The sequence below is a fragment of the Pristiophorus japonicus genome, unplaced genomic scaffold (genome assembly GCF_044704955.1).
Source record: "Pristiophorus japonicus isolate sPriJap1 unplaced genomic scaffold, sPriJap1.hap1 HAP1_SCAFFOLD_357, whole genome shotgun sequence".
Classification (NCBI taxonomy): domain Eukaryota; kingdom Metazoa; phylum Chordata; class Chondrichthyes; family Pristiophoridae; genus Pristiophorus; species Pristiophorus japonicus.
The window spans coordinates 559,386-581,101 of record NW_027253402.1 but is presented as its reverse complement, the minus strand read 5'-3'; positions in this window follow the sequence as shown (position 1 = coordinate 581,101).

Genomic DNA, 21,716 nt, shown 5'->3' with positions numbered 1-21,716 from the left:
ACAGCAAGCACTCACTAATACTCTGACACAGCAAGTACTCACTAATACCCTGACACAGCAAGCACTCACTGATACTGTGACACAGCAAGGACTCACTAATACTCTGACACAGCAAGCACTCACTAATACTCTTATACAACAATCACTCACTTATACTCTGACAATGCAAGCACTCACTAATACTCTGACACAGCAAGCACTCACCAATACTCTGATACAGCAAGCAGTCAATAATACTCTGACACGGCAATGACTCACCAATACTCTGACATGGCAAGGACTCACTAATATTGTGACACAGCAACCAGTCACTAATACTCTGACACAGCAAGCACTCACTAATACTCTGACACATCAAGTACTCACTAATACCCTGACATAGCAAGCACTCACTGATACTCTGACACAGCAATCACTCACTAATACTCTGACACAGCAAGGATTTAATAATACCCTGACACAGCAAGGACTCATTAATACTGTGACACAGCAAGCACGCCCTAATATTCTGACACAGCAAGCACTCACTAATACTCTGACACAGCAAGTACTCACTAATACCCTGACACAGCAAGGACTCACTAATATTCAAACATAGCAAGGACTCACTAATACACTGAGACAGCAAGCACTCACAAATACTCTGACATAGCAAGGACTCACTAATACTCTGACACAGCAAGCACTCACTAATATACTGAGACAGCAAGCACTCACTAATACTCTGATACAGCAAGCACTCATCAATACTCTGATACAGCAAGCAGTCAATAATACTCTGACATGGCAAGGACTCACCAATACTCTGACACTGCAAGGACTCACTAATATTCTGACACAGCAAGCAGTCACTAATACTCTGACACAGCAAGCACTCACTAATACTCTGACACAGCAAGTACTCACTAATACCCTGACACAGCAAGCACTCACTGATACTGTGACACAGCAAGGACTCACTAATACTCTGACACAGCAAGCACTCACTAATACTCTTATACAACAATCACTCACTTATACTCTGACAATGCAAGCACTCACTAATACTCTGACACAGCAAGCACTCACCAATACTCTGATACAGCAAGCAGTCAATAATACTCTGACACGGCAATGACTCACCAATACTCTGACATGGCAAGGACTCACTAATATTGTGACACAGCAACCAGTCACTAATACTCTGACACAGCAAGCACTCACTAATACTCTGACACATCAAGTACTCACTAATACCCTGACATAGCAAGCACTCACTGATACTCTGACACAGCAATCACTCACTAATACTCTGACACAGCAAGGATTTAATAATACCCTGACACAGCAAGGACTCATTAATACTGTGACACAGCAAGCACGCCCTAATATTCTGACACAGCAAGCACTCACTAATACTCTGACACAGCAAGTACTCACTAATACCCTGACACAGCAAGGACTCACTAATATTCAAACATAGCAAGGACTCACTAATACACTGAGACAGCAAGCACTCACAAATACTCTGACATAGCAAGGACTCACTAATACTCTGACACAGCAAGCACTCACTAATATACTGAGACAGCAAGCACTCACTAATACTCTGATACAGCAAGCACTCATCAATACTCTGATACAGCAAGCAGTCAATAATACTCTGACATGGCAAGGACTCACCAATACTCTGACACTGCAAGGACTCACTAATATTCTGACACAGCAAGCAGTCACTAATACTCTGACACAGCAAGCACTCACTAATACTCTGACACAGCAAGTACTCACTAATACCCTGACACAGCAAGCACTCACTGATACTGTGACACAGCAAGGACTCACTAATACTCTGACACAGCAAGCACTCACTAATACTCTTATACAACAATCACTCACTTATACTCTGACAATGCAAGCACTCACTAATACACTGAAACAGCAAGGATTCACGAATACTATGATATAACAAGCACTCACTAATACTCTGACAATGCAAGCACTCACTAAGACACTGACACAGCAACGATTCACGAATACTCAAACACAGCAAGCACTCACTAATACTCTGACACAGCAAGGACTCACTAATACTCTGACACAGCAAGCACTCAGTAATACTCTGACAATGCAAGGACTCACTAATACTCTGACACAGCAAGCACTCACTAATACTCTGATACAACAAGCACTTAGTAATACTCTGACACAGCAAGGACTCACAAATACTCTGACACAGCTCGGACTCACTAATAATCTGACACAGCAAGCACTCACCAATACTCTGAAACAGCAAGGTCAGCTAATACTCTGACACAGGAAGCACTCACTAATACTCTGGCACAGCAAGGACTCACTTATACTCTGACACTGCAAGCACTCACTAATACTCTGACACAGCAAGGACCAACTCATACTCTGACAATGCAAGCACGCACTAATACACTGACACAGCAAGGATTCACAAGTACTCTAACACAGCAAGCACTCACTAATACGCTGACACAGCAAGGACTCACTAATACTCTGACATGGCAAGGGCTCACTAATACTCTGATACAACAAGCACTCACGAATACTCTGACACAGCAAGCACTCACTAATACTCTGACACAGCAAGCACTCACCAATACTCTGATACAGCAAGCAGTCAATAATACTCTGACACGGCAATGACTCACCAATACTCTGACATGGCAAGGACTCACTAATATTGTGATACAGCAAGCAGTCACTAATACTCTGACACAGCAAGCACTCACTAATACTCTGACACAGCAAGTACTCACTAATACCCTGACACAGCAAGGACTCACTAATATTCTGAAACAGCAAGGACTCACTAATACTCTGACACAGCAATGACTCACTAATACTCTGACACAGCAAGGATTCTATAATATCCTGAAACAGCAAGGACTCACTAATACTCTGACACAGCAAGGAATAACTAATACTCTGGCACAGCAAGCACTCACTAATACTCTGACACAGCAAGTACTCACTAATACCCTGACACAGCAAGCACTCACTGATACTGTGACACAGCAAGGACTCACTAATACTCTGACACAGCAAGCACTCACTAATACTCTTATACAACAATCACTCACTTATACTCTGACAATGCAAGCACTCACTAATACACTGAAACAGCAAGGATTCACGAATACTATGATATAACAAGCACTCACTAATAGTCTGACAATGCAAGCACTCACTAAGACACTGACACAGCAACGATTCACGAATACTCAAACACAGCAAGCACTCACTAATACTCTGACACAGCAAGGACTCACTAATACTCTGACACAGCAAGCACTCACTAATACTCTGACACTGCAAGGACTCACTAATACTCTGACACAGCAAGCACTCACTAATACTCTGACACAGCAAGGACTCACTAATATACTGATACAGCAAGCACTCACTAATACTCTGACACAGCAAGCACTCACTAATATACTGAGACAGCAAGCACTCACTAATACTCTGACACAGCAAGCACTCACCAATACTCTGATACAGCAAGCAGTCAATAATACTCTGACACGGCAATGACTCACCAATACTCTGACATGGCAAGGACTCACTAATATTGTGACACAGCAAGCAGTCACTAATACTCTGACACAGCAAGCACTCACTAATACTCTGACACATCAATACTCACTAATACCCTGACATGGCAAGGACTCACTAATACTCTGACACAGCAAGGACTCACTAATACTCTGACACAGCAAGCACTCACTAATATACTGAGACTGCAAGCACTCACTAATACTCTGACACAGCAAGCACTCACCAATACTCTGATACAGCAAGCAGTCAATAATACTCTGACACGGCAATGACTCACAAATACTCTGACATGGCAAGGACTCACTAATATTGTGACACAGCAAGCAGTCACTAATACTCTGACACAGCAAGCACTCACTAATACTCTGACACAGCAAGTACTCACTAATACCCTGACACAGCAAGCACTCACTGATACTGTGACACAGCAAGGACTCACTAATACTCTGACACAGCAAGCACTCACTAATACTCTTATACAACAATCACTCACTTATACTCTGACAATGCAAGCACTCACTAATACACTGAAACAGCAAGGATTCACGAATACTATGATATAACAAGCACTCACTAATACTCTGACAATGCAAGCACTCACTAAGACACTGACACAGCAACGATTCACGAATACTCAAACACAGCAAGCACTCACTAATACTCTGACACAGCAAGGACTCACTAATACTCTGACACAGCAAGCACTCACTAATACTCTGACACTGCAAGGACTCACTAATACTCTGACACAGCAAGCACTCACTAATACTCTGATACAACAAGCACTTAGTAATACTCTGACACAGCAAGGACTCACAAATACTCTGACACAGCTCGGACTCACCAATAATCTGACACAGCAAGCACTCACCAATACTCTGAAACAGCAAGGTCAGCTAATACTCTGACACAGGAAGCACTCACTAATACTCTGGCACAGCAAGGGCTCACTTATACTCTGACACTGCAAGCACTCACTAATACTCTGACACAGCAAGGACTAACTCATACTCTGACAATGCAAGCACGCACTAATACACTGATACAGCAAGGATTCACAAGTACTCTAACACAGCAAGCACTCACTAATACGCTGACACAGCAAGGACTCACTAATACTCTGACATGGCAAGGACTCACTAATGCTCTGATACAACAAGCACTCACGAATACTCTGACACAGCAAGCACTCACTAATACTCTGACACAGCAAGCACTCACTAATACTCTGACACAGCAAGGACTCACCAATAGTCTGACAAAGGAAGCACTCACAAATACTCTGATACAGCAAGCACTCACCAATACTCTGATACAGCAAGCAGTCAATAATACTCTGACACGGCAAGGACTCAACAATATACAGACACAGCAGGGACTCACCAATACTCTGACACTGCAAGGACTCACAAATATTCAAACATAGCAAGGACTCACTAATACACTGAGACAGCAAGCACTCACAAATACTCTGACATAGCAAGGACGCACTAATACTCTGACACAGCAAGCACTCACTAATATACTGAGACAGCAAGCACTCACTAATACTCTGACACAGCAAGCACTCATCAATACTCTGATACAGCAAGCAGTCAATAATACTCTGACACGGCAAGGACTCACCAATACTCTGACACTGCAAGGACTCACTAATATTCTGACACAGCAAGCAGTCACTAATACTCTGACACAGCAAGCACTCACTAATACTCTGACACAGCAAGTACTCACTAATACCCTGACACAGCAAGCACTCACTGATACTGTGACACAGCAAGGACTCACTAATACTCTGACACAGCAAGCACTCACTAATACTCTGACACAGCAAGCACTCACTAATACTCTGACACAACAAGCACTTAGTAATATTCTGACACAGCAAGGACTCACCAATACTCTGACACAGCTCGGACTCACACATACTCTGACACAGCAAGCACTCACTAATACTATGACACAGCAAGCACTCACCAATACTCTGACACAGCTCGGACTCACTAATACTCTGACACAGCAAGCACTCACTAATACTCTGAAACAGCAAGGTCAGCTAATACTCTGACACAGGAAGCACTCACTAATACTCTGGCACAGCAAGGACTCACTTATACTCTGACACAGCAAGCACTCACTAATACTCTGACACAGCAAGGACTCACTCATACTCTGACACAGCAAGGACTCACTAATATTGTGACATAGCAAGCACTCACCAATACTCAGACACAGCAAGGACTCACTAATACTCTGACACAGCACGGACTCACTAATACTCTGACACAGCAAGGACTCACTAATAGTCTGACACAGCAAGCACTCACAAATACTCTGAAACTGCAAGGACTCACTAATATTCAAACATAGCAAGGACTCACTAAAACTCTGACACAGCAAGCACTCACTAATACTCTGACACAGCAAGCACTCACCAATACTCTGATACAGCAAGCAGTCAATAATACTCTGACATGGCAAGGACTCACCAATATACAGACACAGCAAGGACTCACCAATACTCTGAAACTGCAAGGACTCACAAATATTCAAACATAGCAAGGACTCACTAATACACTGAGACAGCAAGCACTCACTAATACTCTGACACAGCAAGCACTCACTAATATACTGAGACAGCAAGCACTCACTAATACTCTGACACAGCAAGCACTCACCAATACTCTGATACAGCAAGCAGTCAATAATACTCTGACACGGCAAGGACTCACCAATACTCTGACACTGCAAGGATTCACTAATATTCTGACACAGCAAGCAGTCACTAATACTCTGACACAGCAAGCACTCACTAATACTCTGACACAGCAAGTACTCACTAATACCCTGACACAGCAAGCACTCACCGATACTCTGACACAGCAATCACTCACTAATACTCTGACACAGCAACGACTCACTAATACTCTGACACAGTAAGGACTCAATAATACCCTGACACAGCAAGGACTCACGAATATTGTGACACAGCAAGCACTCACTAATATTCTGACACAGCAAGCACTCACTAATACTCTGACACAGCAAGGACTCACTAATACTCTGACACAGCAAGTATTCACTAATACTCTGTCACAGCAAGCACTCACTGATGCTCTGACACAGCAAGCACTCACTAATACTCTTATACAACAATCACTCACTTATACTCTGAAAATGCAAGCACTCACTAATACACTGACACAGCAAGGATTCACGAATAGTCTAACACAGCAAGCACTCACTAATACTCTGAAACAGCAAGGACTCACGAATACTCTGATATAACAAGCACTCACTAATATTCTGACACAGCAAGCAGTCACTAATACTCTGACACAGCAAGTACTCACTAATACCCTGACACAGCAAGCACTCACTGATACTCTGACACAGCAATCACTCACTAATACTCTGACACAGCAACGACTCACTAATATTCTGACACAGTAAGGATTCAATAATACCCTGACACAGCAAGGACTCACTAATACTGTGAGACAACAAGCACTCACTAATATTCTGACACAGCAAGTACTCACTAATACCCTGACACAGCAACGACTCACTAATACTCTGACACAGTAAGGATTCAATAATACCCTGACACAGCAAGGACTCACTAATACTGTGACACAGCAAGCACTCACTAATATTCTGACACAGCAATGATTCACGAATACACTGACATAGCAAGGACTCACTAATACTCTGACATAGCAAGCACTCACTAATACTCTGACAAAGCAAGGACTCACTAATATTCTGAAACAGCAAGGACTCACTAATACTCTGACACAGTAAGCATTCACTAATACTCTGACACAACAATGACTCACTAAAACTCTGACATAGCAAGTACTCACTAATACCCTGACACAGCAAGGACTCACTAATACTCTGACACAGCAAGCACTCACTAATAATCTGACACAGCAAGCACTCACCAATACTCTGATACAGCAAGCAGTCAATAATACTCTGACATGGCAAGGACTCACCAATATACAGATACAGCAAGGACTCACCAATACTCTGACACTGCAAGGACTCACTAATATTCTGACACAGCAAGCAGTCACTAATACTCTGACACAGCAAGCACTCACTAATACTCTGACACAGCAAGTACTCACTAATACCCTGACACAGCAAGCACTCACTGATACTGTGACACAGCAAGGACTCACTAATACTCTGACACAGCAAGCACTCACTAATACTCTGACACAGCAAGCACTCACTAATACTCTGACACAACAAGCACTTAATAATATTCAGACACAGCAAGGACTCACCAATACTCTGACACAGCTCGGACTCACACATACTCTGACACAGCAAGCACTCACCAATACTCTGACACAGCTCGGACTCATTAATACTCTGACACAGCAAGCACTCACTAATACTCTGAAACAGCAAGGTCAGCTAATACTCTGACACAGGAAGCACTCACTAATACTCTGGCACAGCAAGGACTCACTTATACTCTGACACAGCAAGCACTCACTAATACTCTGACACAGCAAGGACTCACTCATACTCTGACACAGCAAGGACTCACTAATATTGTGACACAGCAAGCACTCACCAATACTCAGACACAGCAAGGACTCACTAATACTCTGACACAGCAAGGACTCACTAATACTCTGACACAGCAAGGACTCACCAATAGTCTGACACAGCAAGCACTCACAAATACTCTGAAACTGCAAGGACTCACTAATATTCAAACATAGCAAGGACTCACTAAAACTCTGACACAGCAAGCACTCACTAATACTCTGACACAGCAAGCACTCACTAATACTCTGACACAGCAAGCACTCACCAATACTCTGATACAGCAAGCAGTCAATAATACTCTGACATGGCAAGGACTCACCAATATACAGACACAGCAAGGACTCACCAATACTCTGACACTGCAAGGACTCACAAATATTCAAACATAGCAAGGACTCACTAATACACTGAGACAGCAAGCACTCACTAATACTCTGACACAGCAAGCACTCACTAATATACTGAGACAGCAAGCACTCACTAATACTCTGACACAGCAAGCACTCACCAATACTCTGATACAGCAAGCAGTCAATAATACTCTGACACGGCAAGGACTCACCAATACTCTGACACTGCAAGGATTCACTAATATTCTGACACAGCAAGCAGTCACTAATACTCTGACACAGCAAGCACTCACTAATACTCTGACACAGCAAGTACTCACTAATACCCTGACACAGCAAGCACTCACTGATACTCTGACACAGCAATCACTCACTAATAATCTGACACAGCAACGACTCACTAATATTCTGACACAGTAAGGATTCAATAATACCCTGACACAGCAAGGACTCACTAATACTGTGACACAACAAGCACTCACTAATATTCTGACACAGCAAGTACTCACTAATACCCTGACACAGCAACGACTCACTAATACTCTGACACAGTAAGGATTCAATAATACCCTGACACAGCAAGGACTCACTAATACTGTGACACAGCAAGCACTCACTAATATTCTGACACAGCAAGCACTCACTAATACTCTGACACAGGAAGGACTCACTAATTATCTGACATAGCAAGCACTCTCTAATACTCTGACATAGCAATGATTCACGAATACACTGACATAGCAAGGACTCACTAATACTCTGACACAGCAAGCACTCACTAATACTCTGACAAAGCAAGGACTCACTAATATTCTGAAACAGCAAGGACTCGCTAATACTCTGACACAGCAAGCACTCACTAATATTCTGACACAGCAAGCACTCACTAATACTCTGACACAGCAAGGACTTACTAATACTCTGACACAGCAAGTTTTCACTAATACTCTGTCACAGCAAGCACTCACTGATGCTGTGACACAGCAAGCACTCACTAATACTCTGATATAACAAGCACTCACTAATACTCTGACAATGCAAGCACTCACTAAGACACTGACACAGCAAGGATTCACGAATACTCTAACACAGCAAGGACTCACTAATACTCTGACACAGCAAGCACTCACTAATACTCTGACACAGCAAGCACTCACTAATACTCTGACACAGCAAGCACTCACTAATACTCTGACACAGCAAGCACTCACCAATACTCTGATACAGCAAGCAGTCAATAATACTCTGACATGGCAAGGACTCACCAATATACAGACACAGCAAGGACTCACCAATACTCTGACACTGCAAGGACTCACAAATATTCAAACATAGCAAGGACTCACTAATACACTGAGACAGCAAGCACTCACTAATACTCTGACATAGCAAGGACTCACTAATACTCTGACACAGCAAGCACTCACTAATATACTGAGACAGCAAGCACTCACTAATACTCTGACACAGCAAGCACTCACCAATACTCTGATACAGCAAGCAGTCAATAATACTCTGACACGGCAAGGACTCACCAATACTCTGACACTGCAAGGATTCACTAATATTCTGACACAGCAAGCAGTCACTAATACTCTGACACAGCAAGCACTCACTAATACTCTGACACAGCAAGTACTCACTAATACCCTGACACAGCAAGCACTCACTGATACTCTGACACAGCAATCACTCACTAATACTCTGACACAGCAACGACTCACTAATACTCTGACACAGCAAGCACTCACTAATACTCTGAAACAGCAAGGTCAGCTAATACTCTGACACAGGAAGCACTCACTAATACTCTGGCACAGCAAGGACTCACTTATACTCTGACACAGCAAGCACTCACTAATACTCTGACACAGCAAGGACTCACTCATACTCTGACACAGCAAGGACTCACTAATATTGTGACATAGCAAGCACTCACCAATACTCAGACACAGCAAGGACTCACTAATACTCTGACACAGCACGGACTCACTAATACTCTGACACAGCAAGGACTCACTAATAGTCTGACACAGCAAGCACTCACAAATACTCTGAAACTGCAAGGACTCACTAATATTCAAACATAGCAAGGACTCACTAAAACTCTGACACAGCAAGCACTCACTAATACTCTGACACAGCAAGCACTCACCAATACTCTGATACAGCAAGCAGTCAATAATACTCTGACATGGCAAGGACTCACCAATATACAGACACAGCAAGGACTCACCAATACTCTGAAACTGCAAGGACTCACAAATATTCAAACATAGCAAGGACTCACTAATACACTGAGACAGCAAGCACTCACTAATACTCTGACACAGCAAGCACTCACTAATATACTGAGACAGCAAGCACTCACTAATACTCTGACACAGCAAGCACTCACCAATACTCTGATACAGCAAGCAGTCAATAATACTCTGACACGGCAAGGACTCACCAATACTCTGACACTGCAAGGATTCACTAATATTCTGACACAGCAAGCAGTCACTAATACTCTGACACAGCAAGCACTCACTAATACTCTGACACAGCAAGTACTCACTAATACCCTGACACAGCAAGCACTCACCGATACTCTGACACAGCAATCACTCACTAATACTCTGACACAGCAACGACTCACTAATACTCTGACACAGTAAGGACTCAATAATACCCTGACACAGCAAGGACTCACGAATATTGTGACACAGCAAGCACTCACTAATATTCTGACACAGCAAGCACTCACTAATACTCTGACACAGCAAGGACTCACTAATACTCTGACACAGCAAGTATTCACTAATACTCTGTCACAGCAAGCACTCACTGATGCTCTGACACAGCAAGCACTCACTAATACTCTTATACAACAATCACTCACTTATACTCTGAAAATGCAAGCACTCACTAATACACTGACACAGCAAGGATTCACGAATAGTCTAACACAGCAAGCACTCACTAATACTCTGAAACAGCAAGGACTCACGAATACTCTGATATAACAAGCACTCACTAATATTCTGACACAGCAAGCAGTCACTAATACTCTGACACAGCAAGTACTCACTAATACCCTGACACAGCAAGCACTCACTGATACTCTGACACAGCAATCACTCACTAATACTCTGACACAGCAACGACTCACTAATATTCTGACACAGTAAGGATTCAATAATACCCTGACACAGCAAGGACTCACTAATACTGTGAGACAACAAGCACTCACTAATATTCTGACACAGCAAGTACTCACTAATACCCTGACACAGCAACGACTCACTAATACTCTGACACAGTAAGGATTCAATAATACCCTGACACAGCAAGGACTCACTAATACTGTGACACAGCAAGCACTCACTAATATTCTGACACAGCAATGATTCACGAATACACTGACATAGCAAGGACTCACTAATACTCTGACATAGCAAGCACTCACTAATACTCTGACAAAGCAAGGACTCACTAATATTCTGAAACAGCAAGGACTCACTAATACTCTGACACAGTAAGCATTCACTAATACTCTGACACAACAATGACTCACTAAAACTCTGACATAGCAAGTACTCACTAATACCCTGACACAGCAAGGACTCACTAATACTCTGACACAGCAAGCACTCACTAATAATCTGACACAGCAAGCACTCACCAATACTCTGATACAGCAAGCAGTCAATAATACTCTGACATGGCAAGGACTCACCAATATACAGATACAGCAAGGACTCACCAATACTCTGACACTGCAAGGACTCACTAATATTCTGACACAGCAAGCAGTCACTAATACTCTGACACAGCAAGCACTCACTAATACTCTGACACAGCAAGTACTCACTAATACCCTGACACAGCAAGCACTCACTGATACTGTGACACAGCAAGGACTCACTAATACTCTGACACAGCAAGCACTCACTAATACTCTGACACAGCAAGCACTCACTAATACTCTGACACAACAAGCACTTAATAATATTCAGACACAGCAAGGACTCACCAATACTCTGACACAGCTCGGACTCACACATACTCTGACACAGCAAGCACTCACCAATACTCTGACACAGCTCGGACTCATTAATACTCTGACACAGCAAGCACTCACTAATACTCTGAAACAGCAAGGTCAGCTAATACTCTGACACAGGAAGCACTCACTAATACTCTGGCACAGCAAGGACTCACTTATACTCTGACACAGCAAGCACTCACTAATACTCTGACACAGCAAGGACTCACTCATACTCTGACACAGCAAGGACTCACTAATATTGTGACACAGCAAGCACTCACCAATACTCAGACACAGCAAGGACTCACTAATACTCTGACACAGCAAGGACTCACTAATACTCTGACACAGCAAGGACTCACCAATAGTCTGACACAGCAAGCACTCACAAATACTCTGAAACTGCAAGGACTCACTAATATTCAAACATAGCAAGGACTCACTAAAACTCTGACACAGCAAGCACTCACTAATACTCTGACACAGCAAGCACTCACTAATACTCTGACACAGCAAGCACTCACCAATACTCTGATACAGCAAGCAGTCAATAATACTCTGACATGGCAAGGACTCACCAATATACAGACACAGCAAGGACTCACCAATACTCTGACACTGCAAGGACTCACAAATATTCAAACATAGCAAGGACTCACTAATACACTGAGACAGCAAGCACTCACTAATACTCTGACACAGCAAGCACTCACTAATATACTGAGACAGCAAGCACTCACTAATACTCTGACACAGCAAGCACTCACCAATACTCTGATACAGCAAGCAGTCAATAATACTCTGACACGGCAAGGACTCACCAATACTCTGACACTGCAAGGATTCACTAATATTCTGACACAGCAAGCAGTCACTAATACTCTGACACAGCAAGCACTCACTAATACTCTGACACAGCAAGTACTCACTAATACCCTGACACAGCAAGCACTCACTGATACTCTGACACAGCAATCACTCACTAATAATCTGACACAGCAACGACTCACTAATATTCTGACACAGTAAGGATTCAATAATACCCTGACACAGCAAGGACTCACTAATACTGTGACACAACAAGCACTCACTAATATTCTGACACAGCAAGTACTCACTAATACCCTGACACAGCAACGACTCACTAATACTCTGACACAGTAAGGATTCAATAATACCCTGACACAGCAAGGACTCACTAATACTGTGACACAGCAAGCACTCACTAATATTCTGACACAGCAAGCACTCACTAATACTCTGACACAGGAAGGACTCACTAATTATCTGACATAGCAAGCACTCTCTAATACTCTGACATAGCAATGATTCACGAATACACTGACATAGCAAGGACTCACTAATACTCTGACACAGCAAGCACTCACTAATACTCTGACAAAGCAAGGACTCACTAATATTCTGAAACAGCAAGGACTCGCTAATACTCTGACACAGCAAGCACTCACTAATATTCTGACACAGCAAGCACTCACTAATACTCTGACACAGCAAGGACTTACTAATACTCTGACACAGCAAGTTTTCACTAATACTCTGTCACAGCAAGCACTCACTGATGCTGTGACACAGCAAGCACTCACTAATACTCTGATATAACAAGCACTCACTAATACTCTGACAATGCAAGCACTCACTAAGACACTGACACAGCAAGGATTCACGAATACTCTAACACAGCAAGGACTCACTAATACTCTGACACAGCAAGCACTCACTAATACTCTGACACAGCAAGCACTCACTAATACTCTGACACAGCAAGCACTCACTAATACTCTGACACAGCAAGCACTCACCAATACTCTGATACAGCAAGCAGTCAATAATACTCTGACATGGCAAGGACTCACCAATATACAGACACAGCAAGGACTCACCAATACTCTGACACTGCAAGGACTCACAAATATTCAAACATAGCAAGGACTCACTAATACACTGAGACAGCAAGCACTCACTAATACTCTGACATAGCAAGGACTCACTAATACTCTGACACAGCAAGCACTCACTAATATACTGAGACAGCAAGCACTCACTAATACTCTGACACAGCAAGCACTCACCAATACTCTGATACAGCAAGCAGTCAATAATACTCTGACACGGCAAGGACTCACCAATACTCTGACACTGCAAGGATTCACTAATATTCTGACACAGCAAGCAGTCACTAATACTCTGACACAGCAAGCACTCACTAATACTCTGACACAGCAAGTACTCACTAATACCCTGACACAGCAAGCACTCACTGATACTCTGACACAGCAATCACTCACTAATACTCTGACACAGCAACGACTCACTAATACTCTGACACAGTAAGGATTCAATAATACCCTGACACAGCAAGGACTCACTAATACTGTGACACAGCAAGCACTCACTAATATTCTGACACAGCAAGCACTCACTAATACTCTGACAAAGCAAGGACTCACTAATATTCTGAAACAGCAAGGACTCACTAATACTCTGACACAGTAAGCATTCACTAATACTCTGACACAACAATGACTCACTAATACTCTGACATAGCAAGTACTCACTAATACCCTGACACAGCAAGGACTCACTAATACTCTGACACAGCAAGGACTCAATAATACCCTGACACAGCAAGGACTCACGAATATTGTGACACAGCAAGCACTCACTAATATTCTGACACAGCAAGCACTCACTAATACTCTGACACAGCAAGGACTCACTAATACTCTGACACAGCAAGTTTTCACTAATACTCTGTCACAGCAAGCACTCACTGATGCTCTGACACAGCAAGCACTCACTAATACTCTTATACAACAATCACTCACTTATACTCTGAAAATGCAAGCACTCACTAATACACTGACACAGCAAGGATTCACGAATAGTCTAACACAGCAAGCACTCACTAATACTCTGAAACAGCAAGGACTCACGAATACTCTGATATAACAAGCACTCCCTAATATTCTGACACAGCAAGCACTCACTAATACTCTGACACAGCAAGGACTCACTAATACTCTGACACAGCAAGTTTTCACTAATACTCTGTCACAGCAAGCACTCACTGATGCTCTGACACAGCAAGCACTCACTAATACTCTTATACAACAATCACTCACTTATACTCTGACAATGCAAGCACTCACTAATAAACTGAAACAGCAAGGATTCACGAATACTCTGATATAACAAGCACTCACTAATACTCTGACAATGCAAGCACTCACTAAGACACTGACACAGCAAGGATTCATGAATGCACAAACACAGCAAGCACTCACTAATATTCTGACACAGCAATGACTCACTAATACTCTGACACAGCAAGCACTCACTAATACTCTGACACAGCAAGCACTCACTAATACTCTGACACAGCAAGCACTCACCAATACTCTGACACAGCAAGCACTCACTAATACTCTGACACAACATGCACTTAGTAATACTCTGACACAGCAAGGACTCACCAATACTCTGACACAGCTCGGACTCACACATACTCTGACACAGCAAGCACTCACTAATACTATGACACAGCAAGCACTCACCAATACTCTGATACAGATCCGACTAACTAATAATCTGACACAGCAAGCACTCACTAATACTCTGAAACAGCAAGGTCAGCTAATACTCTGACACAGGAAGCACTCACTAATACTCTGGCACTGCAAGGACTCACTGATGCTCTGACACAGCAAGCACTCACTAATACCCTTTTACAACAATCACTCACTTATACTCTGAAAATGCAAGCACTCACTAATACACTGACACAGCAAGGATTCACGAATAGTCTAACACAGCAAGCACTCACTAATACTCTGAAACAGCAAGGACTCACGAATACACTGATATAACAAGCACTCACTAATATTCTGACACAGCAAGCACTCACTAATACTCTGACACAGCAAGGACTCACTAATACTCTGACACAGCAAGTTTTCACGAATACTCTGTCACAGCAAGCACTTACTGATGCTCTGACACAGCAAGCACTCACTGATACTCTTATACAACAATCACTCACTTATACTCTGACAATGCAAGCACTCACTAATAAACTGAAACAGCAAGGATTCACGAATACTCTGATATAACAAGCACTCACTAATACTCTGACAATGCAAGCACTCACTAAGACACTGACACAGCAAGGATTCATGAATGCTCAAACACAGCAAGCACTCACTAATATTCTGACACAGCAAGGACTCACTAATACTCTGACACAGCAAGCACTCACTAATACTCTGACACTGCAAGGACTCACTAATACTCTGACACAGCAAGCACTCACTAATACTCTGACACAACATGCACTTAGTAATACTCTGACACAGCAAGGACTCACCAATACTCTGAGACAGCTTGGACTCACACATACTCTGACACAGCAAGCACTCACTAATACTATGACACAGCAAGCACTCACCAATACTTTGACACAGATCCGACTCACTAATAATCTGACACAGCAAGCACTCACTAATACTCTGAAACAGCAAGGTCAGCTAATACTCTGACACAGGAAGCACTCACTAATACTTTGACACAGCAAGGACTAACTCATACTCTGGCAATGCAAGCACTCACTAATACACTGACACAGCAAGGATTCACAAGTACTCTAACACAGCAAGCACTCACTAATACGCTGACACAGCAAGGAATCACTAATACTCTGACATGGCAAGGACTCACTAATACTCTGATACAACAAGCACTCACGAATACTCTGACACAGCAAATACTCACTAATACTCTGACACAGCAAGCACTCACTAATACTCTGACACAGCAAGGACTCACCAATAGTCTGACACAGCAAGCACTCACAAATACTCTGATACAGCAAGCACTCACAAATACTCTGATACAGCAAGCAGTCAATAATACTCTGACACGGCAAGGACTCACCAATATACAGACACAGCAAGGACTCACCAATACTCTGACACTGCAAGGACTCACAAATATTCAAACATAGCAAGGACTCACTAATACACTGAGAGAGCAAGCACTCACTAATACTCTGACATAGCAAGGACTCACTAATACTCTGACACAGCAAGCACTCACTAATATACTGAGACAGCAAGCACTCACTAATACGCTGACACAGCAAGCACTCACCAATACTCTGATACAGCAAGCAGTCAATAATACTCTGACACGGCAAGGACTCACCAATACTCTGACACTGCAAGGACTCACTAATATTCTGACACAGCAAGCAGTCACTAATACTCTGACACAGCAAGCACTCACTAATACTCTGACACAGCAAGTACTCACTAATACCCTGACACAGCAAGCACTCACTGATACACTGACACAGCAATCACTCACTAATACTCTGACACAGCAACGACTCATTAATACTCTGACACAGTAAGGATTCAAAATTCCCTGACACAGCAAGGACTCACTAATACTGTGACAAAGCAAGCACTCACTAATATTCTGACACAGCAAGCACTCACTAATACTCTGACACAGGAAGGACTCACTAATTATCTGACATAGCAAGCACTCTCTAATATTCTGACACAGCAATGATTCACGAATAAACTGACATAGCAAGGAATCACTAATACTCTGACACAGCAAGCACTCACTAATACTCTGACACAGCAAGCACTCAATAATACTCTGACATAGCAAGGACTCACTTAGATTCTGACACAGCAAGTATTCACTTAAACACTGAAACAGCATGCACACACTAATACTCTGAAACAGCAAGCACTCACTAATACTCTGACACAGCAAGGACTCACTGATACTCTGACACAGCAAGGACTCAATAATACCCTGACACAGCAAGGACTCACCAATATTGTGACACAGCAAGCACTCACTAATATTCTGACACAGCAAGCACTCACTAATACTCTGACATGCAAGCACTCACTAATACACTGACACAGTAAGGATTCACGAATAGTCGAACACAGCAAGCACTCACTAATACTCTGAAACAGCAAGGACTCACTAATACTCTGATATAACAAGCACTCACTAATACTCTGACAATGCAAGCACTCACTAAGACACTGACACAGCAAGGATTCACGAATACTCTAACACAGCAAGGACTCACTAATACTCTGACACAGCAAGCACTCACTAATACTCTGACACTGCAAGGACTCACTAATACTCTGACATGGCAAGGACTCACTAATACTCTTATACAACAAGCACTCACTAATATTCTGACACAGCAAGCACTCACTAATACTCTGACACAGCAAGCACTCACTAATACTCTGACACAGCAAGCACTTAGTAATACTCTGACACAGCAAGGGCTCACAAATACGCTGACACAGCTCGGACTCACACATACTCTGACACAGCAAGCACTCACTAATACTATGACACAGCAAGCACTCACCAGTACTCTGACACAACAAGGACTCACTCATACTCTGACAATGCAAGCACTCACTAATACACTGACACAGCAAGGATTCACAAATACTCTAACACAGCAAGCACTCACTAATACTCTGAAACAGCAAGGTCTCACTAATACTCTGACATGGCAAGGACTCACTAATACTCTGATACAGCATGGACTCGCTAATACTCTGACACAGCAAGGACTCACCAATAGTCTGACACAGCAAGCACTCACAAATACTCTGAAACAGCAAGGACTCACTAATATTCAAACATAGCAAGGACTCACTAAAACTCTGACACAGCAAGCACTCATTAATACTCTGACACAGCAAGTACTCACTAATACTCTGACACAGCAAGCACTCACCAATACTCTGATACAGCAAGCAGTGAATAATAATCTGACATGGCAAGGACTCACCAATAGACAGACACAGCAATGACTCACCAATACTCTGACACTGCAAGGACTCACAAATATTCAAACATAGCAAGGACTCACTAATACACTGAGACAGCAAGCACTCACTAATATTCTGACACAGCAAGCAGTCACCAATACTCTGATACAGCAAGCAGTCAATAATACTCTGACACGGCAAGGACTCACCAATACTCTGACACTGAAAGGACTCACTAATATTCTGACACAGCAAGCAGTCACTAATACACTGACACAGCAAGCATTCACTGATACTCTGACACAGCAAGGACTCACTAATACTCTGACACAGCAATCACTCACTAATACTCTTATACAACAAGCATTAACTAATACTCTGACACAGCAAGCACTCACTAATACTCTGACACAGCAAGCACTCACTAATACTCTGACACAACAAGCACTTATTAATGCTCTGACACAGCAAGGACTCACCAATACTCTGACACAGCTCGGACTCACACATACTCTGACACAGCAAGCACTCACTAATACTATGACATAGCAAGCACTCACCAATATTCTGACACAGCTCGGAGTCACTAATACTCTGACACAGCAAGCATTCACTAATACTCTGAAACAGCAAGGTCAGCTAATACTCTGACACAGGAAGCACTCACTAACACTCTGGCACAGCAAGGACTCACTTATACTCTGACACAGCAAGCACTCACTAATACTCTGACACAGCAAGGACTCACTCATACTCTGACAATGCAAGCACTCATTAATACACTGACACAGCAAGGATTCACAAGTACTCTAACACAGCAAGGACTCACTAATATTGTGACACAGTAAGCACTCACTAATACTCAGACACAGCAAGGACTCACTAATACTCTGACACAGCAAGGACTCACTAATACTCTGACACAGCAAGGACTCACCCATAGTCTGACACAGCAAGCACTCACAAATACTCTGAAACAGCAAGGACTCACTAATATTCAAACATAGCAAGGACTCACTAAATCTCTGACACAGCAAGCACTCATTAATACTCTGACACAGCAAGTACTCACTAATACTCTGACACAGCAAGCACTCACCAATACTCTGATATAGCAAGCAGTGAATAATAATCTGACACGACAAGGACTCACCAATAGACAGACACAGCAAGGACTCACCAATACTCTGACACTGCAAGGACTCACAAATATTAAAACATAGCAAGGACTCACTAATACACTGAGACAGCAAGCACTCACTAATATTCTGACACAGCAAGCACTCACCAATACTCTGATACAGCAAGCAGTCAATAATACTCTGACACGGCAAGGACTCACCAATACTCTGACACTGAAAGGACTCACTAATATTCTGACACAGCAAGCAGTCACGAATACTCTGACCACAGCAAGCACTCACTAATACTCTGACACAGCAAGTACTCACTAATACCCTGACACAGCAAGCATTCACTGATACTCTGACACAGCAAGGACTTACTAATACTCTGACACAGCAATCACTCACTAATACTCTTATACAACAAGCATTAACTAATACTCTGACACAGCAAGCACTCACTAATACTCTGACACAGCAAGCACTCACTAATACTCTGACACAACAAGCACTTATTAATACTCTGACACAGCAAGGACTCACCAATACTCTGACACAGCTCGGACTCACACATACTCTGACACAGCAAGCACTCACTAATACTATGACACAGCAAGCACTCACCAATATTCTGACACAGCTCGGAGTCACTAATACTCTGACACAGCAAGCATTCACTAATACTCTGAAACAGCAAGGTCAGCTAATACTCTGACACAGCAAGCACTCACAAATACTCTGAAACAGCAAGCACTCACAAATACTCTGAAACAGCAAGCTCTCACTAATATTCTGACACAGCAAGCCCTCACTAATACTCTGACACAGCAAGCACTCAATAATACTCTGACATAGCAAGGACTCACGTAGATTCTGACACAGCAAGTATTCACTTAAACTCTGAAACAGCAAGCACACACTAATACTCTGAAACAGCAAGCACTCACTAATACTCTGACACAGCAAGGACTCACTAATACTCTGACACAGCAAACACTCACTAATACTCTGACACAGCAACGACTCACTAATACTCTGACACAGCAAGGACTCAATAATACCCTGACACAGCAAGGACTCACTAATATTGTGACACAGCAACCACTCACTAATATTCTGACACAGCAAGCACTCACTAATACTCTGCCACAGCAAGGACTCACTAATACACTGACACAGCAAGTTTTCACTAATACTCTGTCACATCAAGCACTCACTGATG